Source organism: Tiliqua scincoides, chromosome 4 (genome assembly GCF_035046505.1).
Source record: "Tiliqua scincoides isolate rTilSci1 chromosome 4, rTilSci1.hap2, whole genome shotgun sequence".
In the NCBI taxonomy this organism is placed as follows: domain Eukaryota; kingdom Metazoa; phylum Chordata; class Lepidosauria; order Squamata; family Scincidae; genus Tiliqua; species Tiliqua scincoides.
The window spans coordinates 181,301,783-181,327,211 of record NC_089824.1 but is presented as its reverse complement, the minus strand read 5'-3'; the positions used below and the strand labels follow the sequence as shown (position 1 = coordinate 181,327,211).

The following is a 25,429-nucleotide window of genomic DNA, read 5'->3' as shown; positions in this document are numbered from 1 at the left end:
GGGCACCTCTTGTGAAGTATGTACCATGACCTGGGCCTTTCTGATTCAGCAGCCAGCTAGCCAGCTAACCTGGAGTGCCTGTGTTCATACTTGAATGACTGCGATCTGGTGGAATCATTTATCACAAATCATCCCTGCTTTGCAGAGGGAGGATCTTCGCTGTTTGTTTTCCAGAAGACTTCGCTCATGTGACTGAGCATGCTGTAACAGGAATGAGACAAAAGAGCTGAAATATGTAGCCTAAACAAGGCTCCCAAGGGAGGGGTTTTGGCTGCTCCAGGCACAAAGCTCAGAACCAGGCCAAGAAAAAACTGCCAGCAAAGAAGTTGTGGAGTTTGGATACAAGCACATGCTCCAGAAATCATAATATCACAGAAAGAACATGGCTGAACCTGAACAATGGTCCTTCAGGTCAAGCATAATGTTTCCAACCAGGTGTATGGGAAGGCCAGAAGCAAGTCATCCCTTGCCCTTCCCTGTTGTTACCTTCCCAGTCACTGATTTTAAGTACACTGCCTCTGAATATGGGGGCTTCACAAGCAACTGTTACCCTGCACATGCCCGATCTTGTCTGATCTCGGAAGCTAAGCAGGGTCAGGCCTGGTTAGTACTTGGATGGGAGACCGCCTGGGAATACCGGGTGCTGTAGGTTTATACCATAGTCTTTCGAGACCGAAGGTTGCCAACCAACCATAGCCATAATAGTCTATGATAAACTAATCCACATTGAAAGGAGGAAGAGCAATTCCGGTCTGGGCAACTATGCAGTGGTCTCTGGCAGTTATAGACCTGCCCCTCGTCATGCTCCAGGGTGAAAGTCCATGATGCCACCACCACTGCATCGTGCCATCCCCCCACCCAGATGCCTATCCAGCACAACAGAGCCTTGTGTGGTGTTAGGGACAACTTGGAAAGCCTTCGGAGGCTTCCCATGCGGTCTTAAATAGTACTTCTGGGAAACCAGAAGTACTCTTTGGGACCACGTTGGAAGCCTCAGAAGGCTTTCCGAGCAGTCTGCAATGCCGCACAATGCTTGGGGCTCTTGTCCCCCTGCCCCCCTCCACCACTGGCCTGGGGGGGGGGGCATGCTGCTGCTGCTGCATAGGGCTGTTTGTAAAACTGAAAGTGGTGAGCTTTTCTTTAAAAGTAATTTATAAACGCTAACAATAAATCAAAGGTAGGCATACCCCAAGTGCCAGAAAATTGTGCAGTCACACAACTGGAACTGTTTTGCTTGAATACAGCACTTTCCGCTGCCAAGGAGACAAGCAGTGGCACACTTTCAAAAGGAGCTTGACTCAACAGCAGTGGGGGCTGCAGAGGCCACATCAGGAAGCAAAGCTCCTGCTACTTGAGTGGTCCTCCCCACCCATCAACCTCTGTTCCTTGGTTCTCAGCCGTATCCGTACTTGTCCGTGAAATGCTTCACATTGCCTCTGTCTTTGTGGTCAGGTGCTTCTTTTCCTCTCTAGGTGACACCAAGTTCATCCTGAATGGCTCATCACAAGGACCATCCCTCACTTTGCATGCCACTGTAAACCTTCCCAATGTGCATGGAGCACATTTGGTTTGCGCTCAGAAAGAAAAGCCATGCAGCATGCCATTGTGTGAATGGAGGGAATTATTCTCAAATTGCAGTATTACATCCAGCAACTATTTTGTTGCATCTGGAATCAGCTGTGGTAGTTCACCCCCTCTCCCAGTCTAAATTACTTAAGAAAGTGTCGGAGAAAGACCTCATGTCACATGGACCTATAATTAGCACTCTTTTGCCTCCTCTGTTCTTGATGTGTTAGATCCTGTCCCTGAACAGAGAGTTGGGTTTGCCTATCTGAGGGATGGCAATGGCAAACTCTTAATTGTATATTATTAAAATAATATGATTTCCCCCCTTTTTCAAGCTGCAGGCGATGCACCATGCGTCCTTGAAATTTGGCACAGCTGGCTTTGACTGGAGCCGCTAAGGGTCTCCTGCAGGTGCAAGCACATAATCTTTTGACACCTAGTGTCAGTAATTAAGTGCACAATTAAGAGAATATCTGCAATTAATTCAATCAGTCAGTCAATCAAATCTACATTTCTAAAGGGCCTTTAATCTGAGACTCCTTTGGAGCGGTGCATAAAGCGAAATGCCAACAATAATGTAACATTTTATTTAAGGCTTAAATCAAAGAAGGCTTAATCAGTTCATCATGGGCAAAGGAAAGTGATCTGAGCAGCTATCGGAGCAGCATAGTACAGATCTGAGCTGAGTTTTAAAAATTATAATTGAGAAGAAGGGGAACTGTGTCACTGGTATTAAAACTTGATATTTTGCTCCTGAGGTGGTCAAGCCTGAACTCCCCTATAAAACCCCCTGCTTTCTTCCATTAATTATTTGATGACAGCCATCACACACCCTAAGCAGCACATGTCACTTATCTCTTTACACTGAAAGGCCCAGAACTGTGTAGCTGATCTACATCTACGAAGTGTCATTCAAAAGCAAATGACATGCAGACTATGTTAATGTGGTTTACAGCCCAATCCTAACTTGCAGGCAGGCCTGTCCCCTATCCAGAGTGAAGTTGGGGCTGAAAGTGGTTCAGCCTGGGGCAAGGGGAATCTCTTCTCTTTACCCTGGATAGAGCTGCAGCAGCTCCAATGGGGCTACTCAGAGCTGTGCCAGTTCAGAGCTGTGCCAGGCTACCTAAGAACGGGGTCAGGATCTGGCGTAACTGCTAGATCTTGGCCCTGCCCCCTGGTCTCCTGCCACCCACCTATGGACCCGCCTGCCATCCACCCTTCCCCTGCCCCAGAATACCTTCCTCCCACCCTCTCAATGCCCCCCCACCAGATCCCTTCGCTGGCCTGAAAAGGCCATTGCAAACCAGCTGGTCCTGTAGCTTGCTTTGGCGTTGGGAAGCAACTTTCTGGAACCTTTCTGGAAACTTTCTGAAGGACAAGGATGCACTTATACTTGGAAGGACAAACAGTCACCCACTATTACCCAATGGAGGGAGAATCTTCTGGCATTATCTATATTTGAATCTGTTGCATACAGAAGACAATTTCATGTTGTTAAGTTTCTTGATATTTGGAAACCTTTTTTTAAATATTTCTCTCCAATTTTTTTCTTTCTTCTTACTTTTTTCTTGTGTTGTCCTCTCTTTTTTCTTCTTCTTTACAGATAACATTATGTACCAAAATTGCATCTTTGTATCATGTTACTCACTAATAAAAATTTTAAAAAAAGAAGCCATGAGCTTGGAAAGCATGATTGCGATGGGCCACCTCCCTGGGCTTCTCCAGTCAATTCTAAGGCAAGGACCCTCTTGGGCTCCTCGTTCTGCCCTGCCTCATCAAAGAAAAATATCAGACCACCCATTCTTCATCCAATGATCATTGGTTCTTTCAGAAAAGGACAATAGAACCTACTCCTACCTTCCCCCCTTCTGCTTGATGCAAAAGCAAAACATTAACCCTTTCCTGCTGCTTGAGCAGTCTGAATGAGGGCCCCATGAGGTCTTCCATGCACCAAAAAAGAAAGTAAGAACACCCAGACACAGACAGACTTGAGTCTGCATGCATGGGGACCGAGTGCCAAGTCAGTGGTCTAAGACTCAAGTCAATGCCCGAGTCATCAACACGGATGACTCAAATGTGAACGAGTCAGCAAAAAGTATGTGTTTTTGCAACTGGGACTCAGTCACCTGACTTGAGTTACCATCCCCAGGCACTGGGGCATCCCATCAGGAGCAGGGGCTTCTCAGTGGAGTCACTAATCTTGTGGAATGCCCTCCCTACATAGGCCCGGTTGGCCCCAGTGGGTGGTAGTGGGAGGATGATATTATTGCATAGTTTTCTGTGGATTTTGCAGTGTTTTTTTTACTCCCTTTGTATTGTTTAAATTATTTTTTTATTATTTTGTTTTAAAAATAATGTTTGTTTTTGTTTGTTATTATTATTTTTAAATTTATTATTTATTATTATTTTATTATTTTTTATTATTTTGTTGGTGTTGTTTTTATTTTGATTGTAAATTACCTGGGGTTGCTGCCTATTTAAATAAAATAAAGCTTTTAGAGGTGGACACCTGACCTGAATCTAAAACTATACACAAGGAACTCCTGTATCTATTTCAATATTACTTCCAAGTGCTTAATAGTGTCAAGACACTATTAAGATAAATTAACTTGTTTCCTATTTCGAATCTATCCAGTATCACTTCCAGCTGTGATTTTTTCCCCCAAAACCTTATTCTAACAAATATAAGCACCTCCCTGATGATCTTCATTATTCATATTAGGTGTAAATGAAAAATTGAAATTGATAATGCACACCACCAATGAAATCAGAAATGAAATTGTGACTTCACACATGGTAGTGAAATGGTTTGGTAATGTGTTTGCTAGTAAGCCCTACTTTCAGCGCATCCCAAAACAGAAATAAAGGTAGCAGTGTACATTATACAATATTTCAAATCAGGAATGGTATGTCACTGATGATACAGTCCTGATGTTTCCAAGAGGAGTGGTGCCATATGTTGGCCAGGTGGGGCACTGGCCAAGAGTCCATGCACATCAATTGGCTCACTGAGGGCAAAATCCTAACCAACTTTCCAGCACTGACCTAGCCACAATACAGCCCCAAATTAAGGTAACAAACATGCCCTTACCTTGAGGATGCTCCTTTGACTGCCTTCCCACTGCAGGATGCAGTCCATGCCACATTGGCACAGCTATGTCAGTGCTGGAAAGTTGGTTAGGATTGCGCCCTGAGTCACACTAACCCCTGAAGCCTCAGTACTGGAGGCAGCAGTACCAGTAGAAGTAGTAGTAGTAGTAGTAGTAGTAGTAGTAGTAGTAGTAGTAGTTGGTAGTATTATCAACTGCACCATCAGGAGGAGTAAATGTATGTGCTGGGGGGGGCAGTGGAGACCACATGAAGGTGGGGAGGTGGTTGAGCAATTCAGGATGAGTAGAATGGGAAGAGGGTAGCTGGAACAGTGATGAGACAGGAAAGAGGATGAATCAGCCTCGGGAGAGGGCAGGATCAACAGTGGCATAGCACAATGAATTCCACCCCCTTCCCGTACCTGATCTGCCTTCCCAGGTCAAGCAGGTGATCAAGCTGGCTCAGATCCAGGTTGATATATAGTGGCTGCTATCCTCTTACCCTGAGAAGACCTCCAGCAGCCAAAAATCCACTACATGATATAGAAGTAACCATGCCAGCGTCGCTGCATCATCGCGCGGGGATTTAGAAAGGATTGGGCTGTGAGTTAACTTCAGAATGGGTAGGAGAAGGTCTTAACCATTCTGGTTGGCAACCTTCAGTCCTGAAAGATTATGGTATAAGCCTACAGCACCTGGTATTCCCAGGAGGTCTCCCATCCAAGTACTAACCAGGCCTGACCCTGCTTAGCTTCTGAAATCAGACGAGATCAGGCACGTGCAGGGTAACTTCTTTCTACGGTCTGATCCAACTCTGCAAGTAAAGTACTGCTTTATATTTTATAAACTGCAGGCTGTTGGGTCCCCTACAACATGTTCTCTCCTGTCCCTTTGCTAACCACCTGCTTGAGAAGAGTTATGCAGAACTCAAAAGCTTGCTTTTGATACTTGCTTTATTTAAAACAAATTAAAACTATCGCCCTCTTTGGAATTATGGGTATTTCTTCTTCAGGACTAGCACAATCAACTACGATTTTATGTTGTTTTTGTACAGGGGGAGGGGCACTGCTGCCATCTCATCCTTCACTTCAGCCAGCAGAATGTCTTGGTCTGTTCCTAGCTTAAGGATTGTTGAAAAAAGAACTGTGATAGTTATGAGTGCTCTGAGGTGTACATGCATGCTGTTCCTCCACCAATAAGAGCATCCTTTTCAAGGAAAGGACTGCTAGAAACAGGCACAAAGGAATATTCATGTAGATTTGGGTCCCTTCCATGAAATGAATGGGGTGGTGCAGTTGCACAAGTGATCTGCATGAGTACCTGAGCTCACCCAGTTATCTAGTTCCAACCTCTTGTTTCCAAAGGGCAGTGCTGCTCTGTTATATTTGTTATAAACAATGGGATCAGGAACTTTACCACAGCACAACTTGAAAGAAGTTGGCTATTTTGGTTCTAGGAAAGCAAAAGCACTTAAAATAGTTAAAAGGACAAGATGAACAAAGCCACCATTGCTGGGAAAATCCTGCCTCTGAGTGCCCTTCTGCAAAAGGATTCCATTTCATCAGTCTCTTGTCCTTCCATTTGCATTGGTTCATGTTCCTTCTAAAATTAGATCTAAGAATGGCAGTGGACAAGCCTGAGAATGAGACATGTGAGCTAAGCCAGATGCCGGTATCTAGTCCCTTTAGGCTCTATTGACAAACCCTGTTGAGCAGTGGAGTTTTATAAATAGCATTTAGCAACAGCAGCAGCAGACACTAGTCTCAAGAGCTCTCTTTGCAGGATTTGAAGGTCTGCGATGCACTTTACTGAAATAAATTTGGCAACACCCGTGTAAATACAAATGCACAGGCGTCCTTACATAAAAGTGGGAAGTTCAGACCAAGACCTCCCATAATCTGAGGTGCCTGCCAAAATACTGCTCCCTCTCCTGGGCTGCTCTGCTCTTCCCACTCCCTGAATTGAGAAAGGAAAAGGGGGTGGAGCAGGGCAGAGGATAAAGTGTGGAGGAGAGAAAAGCAATGGGCTAGAGCAGGAATTCCCAAACCGTGACCCACCAGCCAGGGAAGCACTTGTCCCTTTAAGGGATGGGAAGGCAGCAACCCGATCCTGAGGATCGCACTGCTGTCAGCAACAGGAGGGGGTTTTTCCACTTACTTGCAGCCAGCACTGCAGTTTTGGGGAGTCTGGGGAGCCCTCTGCAGGGCTTCTCTTGCCTGCAAATGTCTTAAAAAACAAAGGGCACTTCCAGTTTTTGTGATGAAACAGGAAGTGCCCCTTTTTCGTTTTTTAAGACATTTGCAGGCAAGGGCTCCTGCAGAGGCTTCCTCAGACCCTCCCCCCGATCCCTGGGACTGCAGCACAGGTAAGTATTTACTGCAGGTAACTTACTGCAGGTAAGTAAAAAAGCCCCTTCCCCTCCCCAGCAGCAGCAGCACGATCCTGGGGATTGCATTGCTGCCTTTCCCCCTCCCCCACACATATTTACAGTGGTCCCAATTCCCTTGTAGTAGATTGAGAAGCACTGGGTTAGAGCACTATAGCCTTTGGCTTCCTTCTCCTCCACACATTCTCTCTGCACCCCTCTTCCTTTCTCAGTCTGAGGAGGAGCAGTGAAGGTGAGCGGATGGACAGAGGTGGGTGCCTCCGCTTTGTGAACTTTTTGTTGAAAATCGGTATATAAATACTGTTGTTGTTGTTGCTGCTGCTGCTGCTGCCTGAGATAACTGCCTCACAATAGATGGGACAGCCCTGGGTAGAGGGATTCCATAAAAGCATCTTCAATTTAAAAATATCCCTTGGAGTGTCGTTAATGGAAAACACCAACCAATTAGTAGATAGCATGACAATGCAATGAGGCAGCATGATTAGGCAAGAGACTTCTTATGACTGGATATAGCTCAGAGTCTCAGCAGCTTCTCTTCTAGATCAGTGTTTCTCAAATTGTGGGTTGGGGCCCACTAGGCGGGTCATGATCCAATTTCAGGCGGAACCCATTCATTTCAATATTTTATTTTTAATATATTAGATTTGATGTTACCATGTTATTTGGGGAAATGTTACAGAACTGTACTTGTAACAGGCTACTAAGTGTATGCTTTTAACAATGATAGTCAATGGGACTTACTCCTGGATAAGTGTGGATAGGATTGCAGCCTAGGATTGTTAAAAATGTTCCTGCTTGATGATGTCACTTCCAGTCCTGACATCACTTCCGGTGGGTCCTGACAGATTCTCATTCTAAAAAGTGGGTCCTGGTGCAAAAATTTTGAGAACCGCTGTTCTAGATAATCTGAAGCCATGTCTTGGGTGTTCTAGTTTGTGGAATCCCAGTTCACCTTTGCAATTATAATAACTAGTATTTCTCATCCAAAGAAAAAAACCAGACCGCCCATCCTTTGTCCAATGATCACTGGTTCCTTCACAGATGGAAAAGAGAGCTTCTTTAAGATGCCCTGAAGAAAAGTATGTCCTAGTGTGCACACTTATAGAATATTGCCTTTGTTAAAATGATCACAGCCATAGGGCTTAAAGGAGGTAGAAATTAAGAGCAAGGTTGTGTGACAACCAGCATTAAAGTTATGTTTTAAAGGAAGGTAGCATGTTTTACTGGAAATACCTACAGCTGGTCTTTTCCAATGAAAATAGAGCATAAAAAATCATTTAAAAACAAAAACAAAAACACTGAAGCTTCTTTTCAGTGTTTTAATTTACCCAATATTCCAGTAATAATACTGCACTTCTTATATTATATTGACATTAGGGGAAACCTTAGCAATAATATCTTTTCACAGAAGTTAAAATACTGCACATATTATGGGCTCAATCCTAACCAACTTTCAACAAACATTCCCTTATCTTTAGACTGCCCCCCTTCACAGAATGCAGCGCACATCCCATTGGCCTTGCTGCATCAGAGATAAAAAGTTGGACAGGATTTGGCCCTTAATTTTCTTACTATGCAAGCTAGAGTCAAGACTATTTGAATCTGACCTTGTTCAGTGCCACTAAAATGGATTTAAGTGTGCTGGCATAATTGTTTGTGAATTGTAATTGGACAGCCCAAACCAATGCTTTCCAGTGCTCAGGGTTGCAGCGGTGCCGAAATCAGAACCACTGCATCCAGCAGGGCTGGCAAGCAGCACCAGGTCTCCTTGGGGTAAGGGAACTTCTGCTCCCTTACCCCATGTAAGGCCCAGTTGGCCCCAATGGGTCTCCTTGGATTTGCACCCACTATTGAGCGGGTGCAGAACCAAGGAGACCCTTGTCAGGTCTCCCAGGCTGGGAGGGGGGTTAAGATACAGTGGCAGAGCCTGCCACTGTCTCCGCCCCCTCCTGACCTGCTCCCACCCCCACCCCACCTTTCCCCCACGCCAGAACACGCACTGCCCCGACTTACCACTTCACCACCTGGCACTCACCCAGAGCTCCGGGCAGCATGTGACTGACCTCCGCCAAGTGATGGCTCAGCACCAGACCAGTGGTGAGTGTTGCAGGCGTGTCTTATGACACATTTGCGACACTCAGCTCTGGCACTGGGTTGCTGCAGTCCTGATAGAATCAGGCCCTAAGGCAGGGATGGACATCTTCGATTTTCTAAGAACCATAGTATTCTCAAGACACTAGACTAGGAGATCGAATTATTCCTCTATCCAGATGCGGCCTGTGACAAGCCTCTAACCAGCCCACGGCCAGCTTCTTGTCCCCTGAAAGCCTTGGGCCCACTCAACTGTATAGGACCAGAGATGTGCTCTGGTTGTGTCTGGAGGGTGTTCTGAACATGTCCAGTTCTGGTCACCACATCTCAAAAAGGACATAGTGGAAATGGAAAAGGTGCAAAAGAGAGCGACTAAGATGATTACTGGGCTGGGACACCTTTCTTATGAGGCAAGGCTACGGTGTTTGGGCCTCTTCAGCCTAGAAAAGAGATGCCTGAGGGGGGACATGATTGAGACATACAAAATTATGCATGGGAAGGATAAAGTGGATAGAGAAATGCTCTTTACACTCTCACATAACACCAGAACCAGGGGATATCCACTAAAATTGAGTGTTGGGAGGGTTAGGACAGACAAAAGAAAATATTTCTTTACTCAGCGTCTGGTCGGTCTGTGGAACTCCTTGCCACAGGATGTGGTGACGGCATCTGGCCTGGATGCCTTTAAAAGGGGATTGGACAGGTTTCTGGAGGAAAAATCCATTATGGGTTACAAGCCATGATGTGTATGTGCAACCTCCTGATTTTAGAAATGGGCTATGTCAGAATGCCAGATGCAAGGGAGGGCACCAGGGTGCAGATCTCTTGTTATCCGGTGTGCTCCCTGGGGCATTTGATGGGCTGCTGTGAGATACAGGAAGCTGGAATAGATGGGCCTATGGCCTGATCCGTGGGGCTGTTCTTATGTTCTTATGAGGGCCAGAGAGGTTGCATGAATGACCCTATTCATTCATTTATTCACTCATCTAAATTCCATCTCTAATTTATCTATTTAAATTTTATATTTAAATTTTTTTTCCGGTCCTCAACACCACGCCAGATATTTGATGCAGCCCTCTGGCCAAAAAGTTTGGAGACCCCTGCTCTAATGGCTGGTCATGGAAGAGAAAGGAAACCCAATGCTAAAGACTGTATCATCTACAACAGTGGTTCTCAGACTGGTGGGTCGCGACTCACCAGTTTGTGTAACACTTCCCCTGTCCTTTTAAGGGATGGGGGAAGGGGAAGGAGGCAGCAACGCAATCCCCAGGATCCGCCTGCTTTGCTCCCACTTCTTTTGCAGGTTCCAAGCATTGGGGAGCGCTGTGAAGGTCTGCCTGCACTTCCTGCAGCCTGCTGCAGCCCAGCATCATGCAAAGTAAGGCACAAGCACCCCCCCTTGTCCCCCCTTAGCAGTGCAATCCTGGGGATCACGTCACTGCTCTAGCCCCTCCCACACAAGAACTTACTGAGGGAGTAAAGCTCCCTCAAAGTTTGAGAAACCCTGATCTACAGCAAAGGCTTCGAACTATAAAGCATATGGGTTCAGATGTATGAGGTCACCAGTGGTGGTGGTGGTCATGGCAGAGGCTGGGTGAGTCACTGGAGGAATAAATGGGCTTCATGAAAGATCTTCCTCAAGGGTGGATATGCTCCGTTGTCTTTCTAGAACGGGCATAAAACAGCATGCATCATAGAATAACATGGAATACTGACAGAAGTTCATTATTCAGACTTTTATTTTTACTCGCCACTGAAAATTTAATACAGCTACTGAAGACCAGGTAATGTGGTTCCAGGAGCTAGATTCAGCATGACTCACACAAACCATTACCTCTGGTTGAATGTTGTTTAATTATCTATGGTGACATTTCAGTCAACACAAGAGCATCCAGGTGCTTCTGCTTGGAAGACGGTTTCCACTGACTTCACTGCAATTTGCTCAGGATTGGACTGAAGTTGTGTGCCCATGTACCTGCAGGGGCACAGCTACCACTGAAAACCATTCCCGTGTTGTGAAGATTCCATCCAGCTGCATTATAATTGGAAGAGTGCTCCTTCTGAACAGACAGAATGTGCTGTAGGATGAATGTAGGTACACCGTGGGATGGGAAAATCCTTCACTTATATTGGGATTTGACTAAGGACCTAGTCCTATATAATCTTCCATTGCTGATCCAGCCATGCCAATGGGATTTGTGCTGCATCCTACTGTGGGGGGCATTCACAGAGACCTCCCCAAGGTAAGGGAATGTTGTTCCCTTATCTCAGGGCTGCACTGCAGCTGCATTGTTTGGAAAGTTTTGGGTTGTAATGCCCTTTAAGGGATGTTCAGAATTAGCAGCCAAGTCTACTTAGTAGTTGTGAAGTTCTGAAAGGTGACAATTGCTTTCATAAAGCAATGCCGGCACCCTCATATTCAAATTAAATTGGGTCTTTGTGAACAAAACAGCACTCTGGCTGAGGTTTGGAGTTGCAAGGGTGGTCATAACACTGCAGGTTTTGAGTCCTTTCAAAACCACTCTAAAAAATAAAAATAAAAAAAAGACTAGGCAGCGAGTAGGAAAAAATAATAGAGGTGGACCTATAAATTCTTGGAACACAGCACTAAATCTATCACAGCACAAAATGTACTCTTGATGCCAGAGGGGCATTATTTGGTTATGTTTGAAGTTTGCTAGTCCATGTTTTTCTAGCCTGCATCTCAGGGAGATGAAAACTATGAAAAGGTAATTACATCTGTTGAATGATTAGTGAGCGATGCAACATTTTTATGTGTCAAATACGCTTAACTGCATTAACCTTTGCAGAATTTATGGCGACACCTTAAATGTAATAGCTCGCATCCAGCCTGAAAAATTGGAAACCTCCCTCAACTTGGAGCATATTTACATTTTTTTTTTACATAATAAATGGCCTTTACATTTTAATGGAGTTTTGCAAGAAAGTTGAGGGTGCGGTGCCAGAAAAAGGCAAACGCAAGTAGGTGCTTGCTTGTGGATTACAAAGGCGAGGCCCCCGTCTGCTTGTGCAAACTCGTGGCTGAATGTACACACTGGGACGTTGGGGGACGCGGATCACAGAAAAAGGCAAGTTAAGACATCATACATTTAAGGACTCCATTTTTCCTAATGAGACATTTATGTTTTCCAGGAAACAGCTTGCTGTCTTTTATAGACATTTTTTTAATTAAATATGTATTTACATATTAGGCAGGATGCAAGTAAACCTCCCAAATATACCAAAATGTTTTTTTAAAAAAGAAAAAAAAATCACTCCTCTGTTCAGTGCTATTTTCCCAGCATGCTTGGTTCCTGCTGAGCTAGTTATCTCGTTTTCTTCCTTTTCCTTGTCTGCCTTTTCCCCCATGGGAGTCTGAATGAAGACGTTCCTCTTGCAGCTGATTCAACTCCATGCCTCTTGTGCTTCACTCCACTGAAATCTGATTAGTTATGAGACAGACTCCGGTGGAATGAAGGACAACAGAACCACAGACAAAGTCATGAGAAAAAGACAGCGGACACAGCAGAGAACTTCATGTAGGAGTTACAACAGGACACAACACACTTTAAAGACAATCCTTGTGCAGGCCCTAAGAGCTGTCTTGTGTAGACTGCACTTTGGCCTTAGAGCTGGCATGTGGTTCCACTACTGTATCATTTTCTCTTTTGGCACACAAGATATTGAAGAGGTTCTCCTCAGTCTGCTTTTTTAGAGTCATTCTTTTGACATGAATACCAAGCTTAAAAGAATTATTAACCTTTTAAATAATTATCCACATGCTATATTTACAGTAGAGATCATTATTTTTTTATCCCCCCCCCGGAAAATGGTGGTTTTCATTCACTTCATATACTTGTCACATAGTTTGGTGGATCACACCCTTCATATCCCTGGAAATTCTGGTCCTTGCAGTTAGAATGATTCAGTGGAGCAAAATCACAAACTTCTGAAATGGATGACCATCTGTAAGCAAGAAGTTAGGGAACGCTTGGTATTAACAAGCCCTAAGAAAAAACGTAATAATCTCCATCTTGCTTGGAATCATTTCTCTTACTCAGGCCCACCTCAGATGACTGCAGTTTTAACACCATACTATGATATCTGCAGAGAGTTGCCTAAAGAGGTCCATCATGAGATGGATCCTTACACCAAGCATTCTTCCAAAGTTGCCAAAATAATGTATGAGGCTTCAGTTGCACCACCATGAGATGCACTGTGAAGGAAAGCTAACTTGAATATTCACACTCTTGCATAGAGTGTGACACTGGGCCGAAAACTATTCTAGTTATGAGGTATGGATTAAAAGCAATATCAGAAGAGTTGACTGGATTTTTTTTGCATGTTGTTAGGAGACTAATCTTCTGTTCCAGATAATTTATGAGATCTGGTATGTATACTGGTTCTATTTTGGGGGGTGTGCCCAGAGAACCCAGTGCATATAGAGCTTCCATTGTACTCTAGACCTGTGAAAATAAGAAGACAGTGTGGATAGTGCTCCAAAGATCATACAACATCTAGAGAAAATAATCAAGGAAAGCATGAACATTCGAAAAGTCATCACAGGTGTGGAAGTGTTACTTATCCAGCAAAGCTGAAAATGGCACTTATTCAAAAGCATTTCAAAGAGAGCAAATCATCACTTTCACCCTTTGTTGGAGGATGAGCTTGCTTTATTCCGCAGCCTGTCAGCTTAATTGTGGAAACTTTTTATTTAACATTCAGTCTCAGATGTTGAATAACAGCTTTCAGCTAAAGATGCCTTTTTATTGATTTTCTGAATCTTACAAAGAAGACTAAAGAGAAAGGCAAAAAAGAGAACAAAAAAAGAAGAATGAAAACCAGACAAGTGGTACAAAAATACCTGTGAAAAAGAAATACTTATTTCCATTTTATATAGGAGGAAAGAAAAATCATATGTAATTATGCCTTATGTAACTTTCTATAAATCCCAATATTGATTAGTTTATGACAGTCTGCCTGTCATAGAGAAGGGACCTATTCTTCCCATTTTATAGGTAGCAAAATGGGGCATGAGTAAATTGAACTGTTTGTCCAGAGTCACATGCTGTGTCAATGCCACACTACAGAACTGAAATCTTTTTTTCCTAAATTGCAAGAGAATTCCATCAATACCATTCTTATTCTAAATTCATGGCCTCTAAGCTATTTACAGTGCAATCCTAAACATGTTTACTCCAAAGAAGGTGGGATTTACTTATGGACTTACTCAGTAGGATTAACTTCAGAGTAAACATGTGTAGGTACTTACTCCCTGGTAAATGTGATCTCTTCTTGCCTAATATAGGCTTGTAGGACTTATAAGTGTGAAAGCATAGGACTGGGCTGAATGTTCTCCAAAGGCACTTTTCTTCTCTAATACTTAGAAAATGGGCCTGAGTTCTATAAGGCTGCTGTAGCCCATGTAAACCTTTCATAAGCCCCCCCCCCCTTCAAAGTGTACAGTCATAAATGAAGAAGCCTTCATCACATGTACTTGGAAGTAAAACCACATTGAAAGGCCTAGGACTTACTTCTGAGCAAAGATGGATAGGCCTAGGCTGCAAAAATGTTTAGAGAATAGGTTCAGGTAAAAATAGATGGAACTGTAACGTTTTCCCCATGAGGAATAATGAAACATTTTATCATTGAGCAAGAATTCTAATCCCTGAGTGACTAAACCAAACAGGTGCTGATGTAGGACTTCAAAATGCTTGCAGGCTTTTTCTTTTAAAGCACAAACCTGCAGTTATGAGGCCTCTCCCTTGGGTATGTCAAGACTTGTCTGGAGATTTTTGAGAACTTCTTGAGAACAAAAGGTCTAAGCAGGAACCTGTCTGCTGAAATTCCTCCCTGCAAACCTGACTTCTTTGTAAAGTCTTTTCATCAGACATGTTTCTACCAGTCTTGGATGAGATCAGTTCCTGAAATCTCAACTCCAAGAGTATTAACCCTTTCCCAAGCCAGGCCTTCTGAGTACATGGGGCTTGCAAGCAAACAACATTGGGAACTTCGGTTCACAAAAGATAAAAGTCCACTCAGTATGCAGAGAACTAATCTCTGTTATCTTTTTGTTAGAGGCCAAAGCAAATTCTACTGGAGAGGACAAGGTAACCAACCAGGAAAGCTATGCCCGGAATATGGTTTAAATTTGCTGGCCAAGAAAACCCAGGTCCTAATTCTAAGCATGACTCCTCAGAAGTAAAGCCTATTATGTTCAGTGAGGCTTGCTTCCAGGAAAGTGTGGATAGGATTGCAGCCACAGAGAGTTAAATGTTCAACATTTATTGACTCTGCAGTGCCTTCTGTGAATGTTAATTTAGCTCTATACCAAAGGCTTCTGGAGAGAGAAATCAGAAGCCTGAAGAAGCAGTATTTGAAAATCTGTTTCTTTCCTAAAAGTAGTTGCAATATGTTAGCCTGTGTTCTAAGTCAGTACAATATTTCATACATTGAACATTTGAATGTCTTGTTGAATAGGAAACATCTAGATTCTACCTCTGCAGTGAATCTTCAGAAATCTTAGACACTTACAAGTCAGTGCATCTGAAAACCTGAAGCCTTTATGTTAGGATAACTTTAGTACCTTCAACATGTAACTGGTGTGCTGCTCTGTTGGTAAGTTGCCTTTCTTGCAACAGCACCTAACTGAAGCCCTGTAGTCATTCATTTCCATGTGAAAATAAATGCACAGACATGGGAAAAAGGGTTACACCCAATAAGCCCACCCCAATTGCTATGTGTTCAAAGTAACATCTGCACAGGAGCTTGTGCACATACACCTGAACATGAGTGCTCTCTGCAGTCCATATGCTGCATTTTTTTTTCAGGGAGCCTATGTGTGTTCAGGAGAACATATTTATACTCTTGTGCAGTTAAATACATGGCAATCAGGAGCAGAACCAGCAGGTGTGAACCCCCCCTCCCCAGCAACACCTTTCATTCCAACACAGAAATAAAAAGCACAGGACACATTGACTATGTTAAACATATTCAAACACAAACTTTCTGCTTGAAAGTGATGACCTGTGATTTCAATTTTGCTTTTATGTCCCCTTTTATGGGGAAGTGCTTTCCTGAACAGTTTGGGTGTAGTTGAAGTAGAAAATAGCTTCAGCAAATTTTGAGTGACTATTCTTGGGGTGTGTGTGTGTGTGTGTGTGTGCTGGTTTTTAGATGGATTACAGAAAGACCAACTTCCTGAAGTTTTATGAGTATTTTAAGGGAGTCCCTCTCCTTTCTTCTTCACCATATGGTGCACATAACCGGAGTTATGCACAGAGACTAAGAGGAGAGAAAAAAAAAACCCACAAAGAGTCTTAGGACACCTGGAAAGACTAATCAGTTTGTTGTAGCAGAAGTTTTTGTGGACTAGAGTCTGATTCACAAAATGCAATCTGATGCATCTGATGAAGCGACTTGCAGTACACAAAAGCTCACATTACCATCAGTCTTTAAAGGGCTCCAAGACTTTAAATTGCTCCTTTTGAGAATGATGGGGGGAGGAGAGTCAAAAAAGAACCTCCCCATGAAAACACTTTCCCAGCATTCCACACTTTTTCCATATGGTACACCATCTTTTTCTATTGTTTTTGTAGCCCATAAGTGTTTACTTGGAAACAAAGGCCATTCTTTTCATCTAGCCATATTTGGATATCAATGCATGCAGCAGGTTGGGACTATCCCAATTCAGGAGACTTTGCAACCTTAGGTAATCAAAGATTTAAAACCTCAGGTTAGAGAGCCACCAAATGCCTCATTCTTGATCAGGCAGAAGTGAGTTGGTTCACATTCCTTGAGTTCCATTGCCATTATTACTCTGCAGAATCCTGGGTGCTTTCAGAAATGTTTCCCCCCCACCCCATTATGTTTGTAGTGTCTCTGAAATCTTTCTCAAGGAAGAAATCCTGGGTTAACAGGATCAAATCTATTAACAGCCACAGTTTTGTGAATGTACTGAAAATGAAAAATTAGTTAGAAAACAGACAAGTGGACAGATAAGGTGCCTGTCAAAGTTTACTGCAGTTAAGAGCTTAAATATTTTTTTAAAAAAATATTTTTTTCTTCCGCTTTTAATTGATGGGTTTTTTTTAACAGCCATTAAAAACTGCCTTGGACACTTCTATTTGAATGGGGAAAGGTGGGATATAAATATTTTAAATAACTAAGAAAAGAAACAACTACTACAACAATAACATTTGGCATTTGGATCTGGTTACACTGGCGTACATCTAAATGAGCACTATAAATGAATACATATATTCAAAATATATAATCATGTGTTGCTTTTCTAATTAAATGCAACAGCACAGATTTCAAGTTAGAAAAGGCAGTCTGATATCCACATTCCACTCTTTTCTCCATGTGGTACACCGTCTCCTTCCATTGTTTTGTAGCCCATACATGTTTACTTGGAAACAAATGCCATTCTTTTAACAGAGCATACTCCCAAGTAAGTGTGTATGAGGTTATAGACTCACAGCCCAATCTTATCCACACTTTTCTGGGAGTAAGCCCCATTGACTCTAATGGGGCTTACTTCTGAGTAGACATGCATAGGATTGGGCTGTGAGGCTGCAATCCTATCCACACTTACCTGACAGTAAGCCCCATTGACTATAATGGGGTTTACTTCTGAGTATACAGGTATAGATTGAGCTCTAAGGCTGCAATACTCTTAAAGACTTTCCTGGAAGTAAGCACCATTGAACACAATAGGACTTACATCTAAGTAGACATGCATAGGATTGTGTCCTTTGACTGCAATGCTATACATACTTTCCCAGGAGTAAGCCCCATTCAGCACAGCGGGGCTTACTACTGAGTAGACATGCCTAGGATTGCGCTGTAAGGCTGCCATTTGAAACACATTTATAAGTGAGCAATCCCATGGACCACAATGGGACATAGCTCTGAGTAGACATGCTGACAACTGTACTGTTTGCGTACCCCTTCTAGTCCTGTGTTGTAGTGTCATCGCTCTTAACCCTTGCTTTTCTTGAGCTATAAACACAGCTTGCTATTAAAGGTTAAAACAAATCAATATAACAGCACCATTCACTCACCTGTCTTTTGATCAGTTATGTATAGTTCCAAGTTTGGAGCACCTTAGCTTAGCATTAAGCAATTTTTTGAAAGAAAGAAAGAAAGAAAGAAAGAAAGAAAGAAAGAAAGAAAGAAAGAAAGAGAAAACTATAATTGCTTCTTTTAAAATTGCCCCCAAAAGAAAATAAAACCAAAAACAAAGTGACTATCTCTCTCCTTATCCATAGGGTTAGACTGGAAGCATTGAAAAGAAATTGTTTGAGTACTGCAAAGAGAGAAGAAAGAAACATAGTGTTAATGTTAAAAAGATTACAAATATGTGTGTAACAAGCAGCACAGATAAAGGAGTAAAGGTCTGTCCATTTAAGGTGGTGTCCATCAGTTTGAGTCTTTATTTACGTTATGCATCAGGAGGGTTCCAGTTACCTAAATAACTTAGCCAATCGGGAATAGAATTTCTCTACCTGGGTCCACCCACCCAGAACCTCGCCCTGCAGGGATAAGTGCACCTCTGCATATCTGACAGCAAAGCTCACCTTTTCTCTGCACTCCATCCCTTTTCAAGTAAAGCCAAACCCATAGAATGATAGCTCTTTCAGAAAATCCTTTGGAGTGGCTGCAAAGGCAAGCCGTCTCCAGTGAAGTGGGGGGTCTTGTCTTTGATTCCGACTGAGCTTGTGGTGATAGGGAGGGAGAAAGGCATCCTCACACTGCAGTGTTGATTTCTCATCCGTTTATCTGTGGCACCTATGACCACACTGACTCCATCTTTTGCCAGGCCCACTTTGAGCCACAGAAATATATATTCATATAGGTATGTCACAGAAGCCATTCATTCTCCCTCCAACAGCTGCTTTAGGTGTAGCAGAGAGGAGCAGTAAAGCGTGATGGATGGAATATCATGTTGGAAGTGTGGACTATCTCTTTTAAATTCCTGTTCAGCCACAAAGCTATTCATCACAATGGCTAACCTTCCTCAAACCACACTTAACCTACCTCACAGTGTTGTTGTAGGGGTTTATAGGGTACAAAGAAATGTAAATCTATAAATGTGATTTAATGTAATGATAATAAGTGAGATCATATTCATTTTTTAATGTTTATTCCAACTAATGAAGAGGCCTTGGTTAAATATGTCTCTGTTAAAAAAAATGTACTGCTTATGTCCAGTCTGAGAACTTTACTGTAGAACTTTACTAAGAACTTTCCTTTCCTTTCCACCCTTCCCACATGCAAGGCTGATGTGGGAATCCTTGTGCCTGACCCCTTAGCTGTCATGGATAAGTGTTTAAACTTTCTTGTCTTGCTGGAACACAGAGTTACTGATGATCCTCTATGGGCCCAATCTTATTCAGTTTCCCAGCACTAATGCAGCTGCAATGAAATCTCCAAGGTAAGGGAACAAACATGCCCTTACCTTGAGGAGGCCTGCATGACAGTCTCCCCACTGCAGGATGCAGTGCACACCCTACTGCATCAGCTCTGGAAAGCTGGCTAGAATTCGGCCCTATAATGATCTGTGTTCCAGAATCAAGGTACATTATTTTCTGGAAAAGCTCCATGGAAATAACCATTAGTAATAACAATCATGGCCAAAATATACATTAGCCTGCATATTGGTCTTTTGATTGGACTTATCAGTCATCTCATCCCTGGCTATTTTTAGTTTTGGGAGTCCAAATAGATATCTCAGCAAACCAGTATCCACTGCCACTGCCGTGCAGATGGAGAAAGTAGATAGCAAAATGATCTTGCTAAAAGCTGAATCACTAAAATCTCAAGCTCCATAAAGCTGTGAGGAGCTGGAGAGGACTGAACTGCCCAGACATCATAAAACAGCTATTTCACAGTATATGGTCTTTGCTGTTGGCAGGCTGTCAAAAAGAAAAGTCCTTATCCAGCTATCTCTCTGAAGCACACTCCACACTTTGCTTTTTGTGGGATGGATGCCTGTGTGGTCCTAAGCCATGCCTCATTTGACCTCTAAATTCATCCAATAAATGCATTCAAGTTATTTATTTTTTCTACAGGCATGGAGCATCTTATGTGCTGTGCAGGGAAGCTCAGGGTCACAACATCACTTGAAATGGTCCACTCTCCAGATACCAAGTAGCTGGAGAGTAATTACCGGAAGGTTCTTTATTCCTTTCCCCTCGAATTTATGATGGGTAAAAATTGTCCTCCAGAGTAGTTGTCTGCTGAGGGTTGGGGAGGTTTCTGGGATCCACTGCAATTGTCATGTGTCTCCCAGCATGATAATATAAACTGCTTAGAGGTTGTCCCAGGACTTTCATGCCAAACAAATGTTAAATATAGCCATGATTTTTTTTTCTTACTTTCCCACAGCAAGGAACATTTCACATCCCTAAAAGGAAAGAAAAACCTGCAGCCTGTCAAGAAGTCCAGACAGTAAAATCCACATTTACCTATAGATAAGGGCAGTCTAAAATACAATGAAATAATGTGAATTTGGACTTTTAAAACGATAAACCCAATATCCTACTCAATTAATAAAATAACTTTGCCATAGAGTGGTTTAAACTCTATGGCAATGTTGGTTTAAACTATATAGTGGTTTAAACTATATAGTCATTGTCATTGTTCCCAAAAGTAAATGTTAGGGGAATGGCACATGTTCATTGTGCTTTTGTTGTCAGTTCTACATGGGAGAATGCCATTTAGGATTGTGCTATGAGTTTGCAATCCTAAAGCTGTTACTAGTGTGCTAGTCAATGACATGGTCTTCTTCCCCCAACCAAATTCTATGCCTTTCCTAATGTCTGAGGAAGTCCCTTGTCCCTACCACCACATTTTAAAAAACAAGCAAGCAAGCAAACAAAACTACAATCTTATCTGTTTTCTTTCTCCTAATCATGTGGCTATGGAAGATTGTGTTTGTGATTGTCCTCTTAGAAAAAATTTTTTTCATGGGGAGGGCATGAGTAGGGGCAAAAAGTGTTCTCTGTGCAGTTTTCTGCCCCTCACTCTGAACATTGCCTTCAGGACACTGTCACATAGCCTAATCTACTTGGTGGCATTGTGATATCCTATTGTCATGCTGTAACTTATGCTACATATTCCCTGATTGGTTGGGATCACATAGCCTAAAAGGAAAACACAGCCGTATTTGAAGTTACAAATAGGTCTCTCTCTCTCTCTCTCTCTCTCTCTCTCTCTCTCTCTGTGTGTGGTAGAAACAGAAGAAAAGAGGAGGTGGGGAAAACATTTTTAAGTTGAAAGTATACACTTGTGAAAATTCAATGTAGTACTAATTATTATGTTCACACATATACAACAGACCCAGAAATCACTTCACAGATCCTTGGATCCTTGGATCCACAGATCCTAAGTATCCTTGGGTAGTTCTGCCTCTTTCCCTTTGTGTGGAATAGTGACTAGATAGGAACACTTACACTACAGCACCAATTGTTACTGTGCTGAATGTTTTTAGGTGTGGCTGGATTCCTACACTCATGCACAGAGATTGTTTTCCTTGCACCAGTGCTAGAACATGGTGTCTGTGCAAGTGCAGTGCAGTGTGCAGTGCAATATCACATAGAATCAAACAGTTTAAAAAATAATTTCACAAGATTGGCTCCCTTGCGATGGTTATTCAGAAAGGCTGAACTTTAGTAATTGACAAAGGGTGCAATCCTGTCCTGTGTTGGAACAGGCAACCAAGAGGCTTGCACTGTATCCACTGCAGGATAGGTGTCCAAAGTGGCTCAGCCAGAGGTAAGGGGAAACTTTCCCCCTTATCTCCAGGTAAGCCTCCCTGGCCCCTATGAGTCTCCTCAGACTTGCACCACCTCCGCTTGAAGCCACTCCGAACTCCCCAGGAACAGGGGTTGGGATCCAGCATAACTGCCAGATCCCAGCCCTGCCTCCTGTTCCCCACCTGCCTGCCGCCTTCTGCCTCCTCCCCACCCACCCCAGAGTCTTCCATTGGCCAAACTTGGCGGACACAAGACTCAGATCCTCCATGGGCACGAAGGCTTATTCCAGCCTAGTCAACTCAGAAGGAGGTGCAAACATGCCTTATGGGCAGCTCAGGATTGCACTGCACGTAATTGAAGAACCCAACTGAAACACAATGTCTTGCAAATAAATGACTACTGGATAAAACAAATCATAAATCTCAAAGCACACTTTTGTGATTTCTTCTAAAACATCCAAATAAAGTGAGAACTTGTGTGCCAAAATCTTTGGTCTGGAGCACAGAAAAGCATTTTGGAACAAAACATTGTGGACTAGATATATAAAGTCAGTTTTTTTTTTTTTAAATAATGCACTGTTCATCTACGCTTGCCATTGGAAGCAAGCTGTAACCTGCATGTGTTATACAGATGTGCATCACAGCCCTGTTTCAACACAGCCCTCTGGGTTAACAAAAAAGATGTTGTTGGTGACACATCAGATGAGTAGTATATAGTTCAGTGATGCTCATAGGAGAGCAAAGTTTGATGAATCTACCCACTTGCCTGGAGGGGCCCTGAGACATACAGCTTTTTATTTGCTGGAAGGTGGAAAATTTGAAACTTAGACACTGCTCCGCTGCAAGATTGCCAAGTCGAGTTGCCAGGGTTGCAAACACATTCAATGATTCATCTAATGGCAGTACTTTAGTTTAAAAATCACAACACAGACCCCTTTGCTTAGCAGCTTTGTTCAATAACAGTAGGTGTGATGCTTTGGTTTCTGTATAAGCAGAAGGAATGGAAGATTCATTTTCATAGCTGTGCGTCTCATAAAAAAGAGCCACTGAATGGAAATCTAAATTTCATTCAGGAAGACAACTGGTGTTTGTTTAATTGTGAAATTCAATGCACTAAGCAATCCCCAGACACCTCTAGGGGAATACAGCCAGCAGAGCTAGTAGTTGCAGTGTCTGTGTTAAGGGGCTCAGAAGGAATCCTCTGAAGGAAAGAAGATAAATAATTTCCAAGTGAAACAATCATGGATGAGTTGTAATATAATTGTAGAACAATATCCTGGGGCTTTAAAGGTGCTCAGATTTTACTTCTTCATTAATTAAAGATAAGCCAGGATGGTCATGTTTAATTATTTAAAGACATTTTACCACATTTCTGGTCCTTGCGCACAGTAAAAGATTATGGTTGATATGGAAAATTAGTCCCCAATACCTCATTCAGACACTGTTTGCAAATTTTTCTTGCAACTATATTTTAAGAGTAGATGTGAGTTAAGAAGCAATGCTAAATAGCCAAGTTGCAGTTTACAGTGTCATCTAGGTATCATTGCAAAAAATAAAAACAAAAGAGTGTTTTTAAAGACAAAAATGGCAGTGGTTTCTTAGAACTTCACAGGGCAGGAGGTCTGAAGTTTCTTAGAACTTCACAGGGCAGGAGGTCTGGTCTAGAGGGTAGGGCCTCCATTTGCCTGAAGATAACATCCACAAGGTCGCCAGTTCGAGGCCACCGACCTTGAAGCAGCTGACAAGCTGAGCGGAGCTATTTCCATCTGCTCTGAGCGTGGGAGGATGGAGGCCAGATCAGAATGAAACATCTGAATTGTTGTGGCTCTTGAAAGACAGAGCCTTCTTTCAATTGTAAAAATCCCTACGGGGATTTAAATTAGCCTGCCTATGTAAACCACCTTGAATAAAGTCTTGAATAACGACCAAGAAAGGCAGTATATAAATACCTGTATTATTATTATTATTATTATTATTATTATTATTATTATTATTATTATTATTATTATTATTAAGATTGGAAGTTGCCTTATTACTGAGCTGTTCTACCTAGTTTTGCCTACACTAATTGCCTACACATTGCCTACACTGATTACCTGTGTCTTTTCAGGATTTCAGGCAATGGTCTTTCCCAGCTCTACTTGGAAATGCCTGAGGTTGAATCTGGGGACCTTTTGCAAATAAAACATTGGTTCAGCACTGAGCTGCAGTCCATCCTCAACATTTAACTGAATCTGAATGAGAATTGTCTGGGGGTTCATCTCTGGAGCTTGAGCATGCAAAATATATGGCCCCATTCTGATGTAACTTGTGCCCCACCCACATTGTGTGCATGTTTTCCATCTCTCCCCCTTCTTGTGTCATTGAATATAATGTGTTGACCAGACCACGCCATGGTTACTGAGCACAGGATCACAGGGAGCCCTGTTGGTTGTCCCGACATTGAGAGTGGCGAAGGGGATGGTGGCCAGAAACAGGGCTTTCTCAGTGGTGGCTCCTGGTTGGCAAGTCTTCAGTCTCGAAAGACTATGGTATAAGCCTACAGCACCCAGTATTCCCAGGCAGTCTCCCATCCAAGTACTAACCAGGCCTGACCCTGCTTAGCTTCCAAGATCAGACGAGACTGGGCATGTGCAGGGTAACAGTTACTGTGGAATTTCCTCCCCTTTGAGGTTCCAACAGCTCCTTCATTACTAACCTTCCAGCAAGGCCTGAAGACTTTCTTATTTCAGAAAGCATTTGATGCCTGATAGAGGGCATGATGGCCGCTTTTATACTGCTCATTATAATTGCTTTTATACTGCTCGTTTTGTTGCTGCTGGTCTTATTGCAGTGCTGTTTTATTATTTTATTATTATTGTATTTTATAATTTTATGTATTTTTTATGTATTTTATGTCTTTTTTAAGTGCTGTTAGCTGCCTTGGGTGCCCTTCGGGGAGAAAGGCGGATTACAAATCCAATAAATAAATAAATAAATAAATCTCCCCTGACAGTGCAGGTAGGTCAGTGGCAGCATTGATTTGGAGGAGGATTGTAGGTACTTTGGGGCAGAGACCAGGCCAGGGAGGGGGCGGTTTGGAGACAGAGGGAGGAAAATGGCAGCAGCTGTAGTGCATGCTGTGAACTGATCACTCCCCTTTCCCAACACCCCAATGCCCCCTGGGGTCCCTTACAATAGCCGGTATAGGTCCAAAGCAACCAATTGGCAACCAGGTGGACTACAGGAAGGTAAGTAAGGAACATCTTTATCTTACCTGCAGGTTATCTCCCCCCCCTCCCCTCCATAGCATTCAGTGTGTGCTCCAGTAGTGGTGCTAAATGCCATGGACTGGAGTGGCATAGAATTGGATCCCTTGATTCTCCTAGAAAACTTTTATTATTATTATTAACAGTATTTAACAGTATTTTTCTAAATAATAATGGGATTGACATAATCTTGACAGGTGTTGATGAGCATGAAGGATGACAATTCTCCTTTGACTGGTTTGTGTTTGAAACAAAAGTTGTACTGTGCTTCACAAAGGGAAAAAAAAAT

At 42.7% G+C, this 25,429-nt stretch overlaps 3 pseudogenes; 1 reads left to right on the top strand and 2 right to left on the bottom strand.

Annotated features, from left to right (window-relative positions):
• Nucleotides 1-535: 535 nt before the first annotated feature.
• LOC136650571 (5S ribosomal RNA) lies at nt 536-652 on the top strand (annotated as a pseudogene).
• A 4,686-nt stretch (nt 653-5,338) lies between these two features.
• LOC136650777 (5S ribosomal RNA) lies at nt 5,339-5,457 on the bottom strand (annotated as a pseudogene).
• An 18,971-nt stretch (nt 5,458-24,428) lies between these two features.
• LOC136650135 (5S ribosomal RNA) lies at nt 24,429-24,548 on the bottom strand (annotated as a pseudogene).
• Nucleotides 24,549-25,429: the final 881 nt, after the last annotated feature.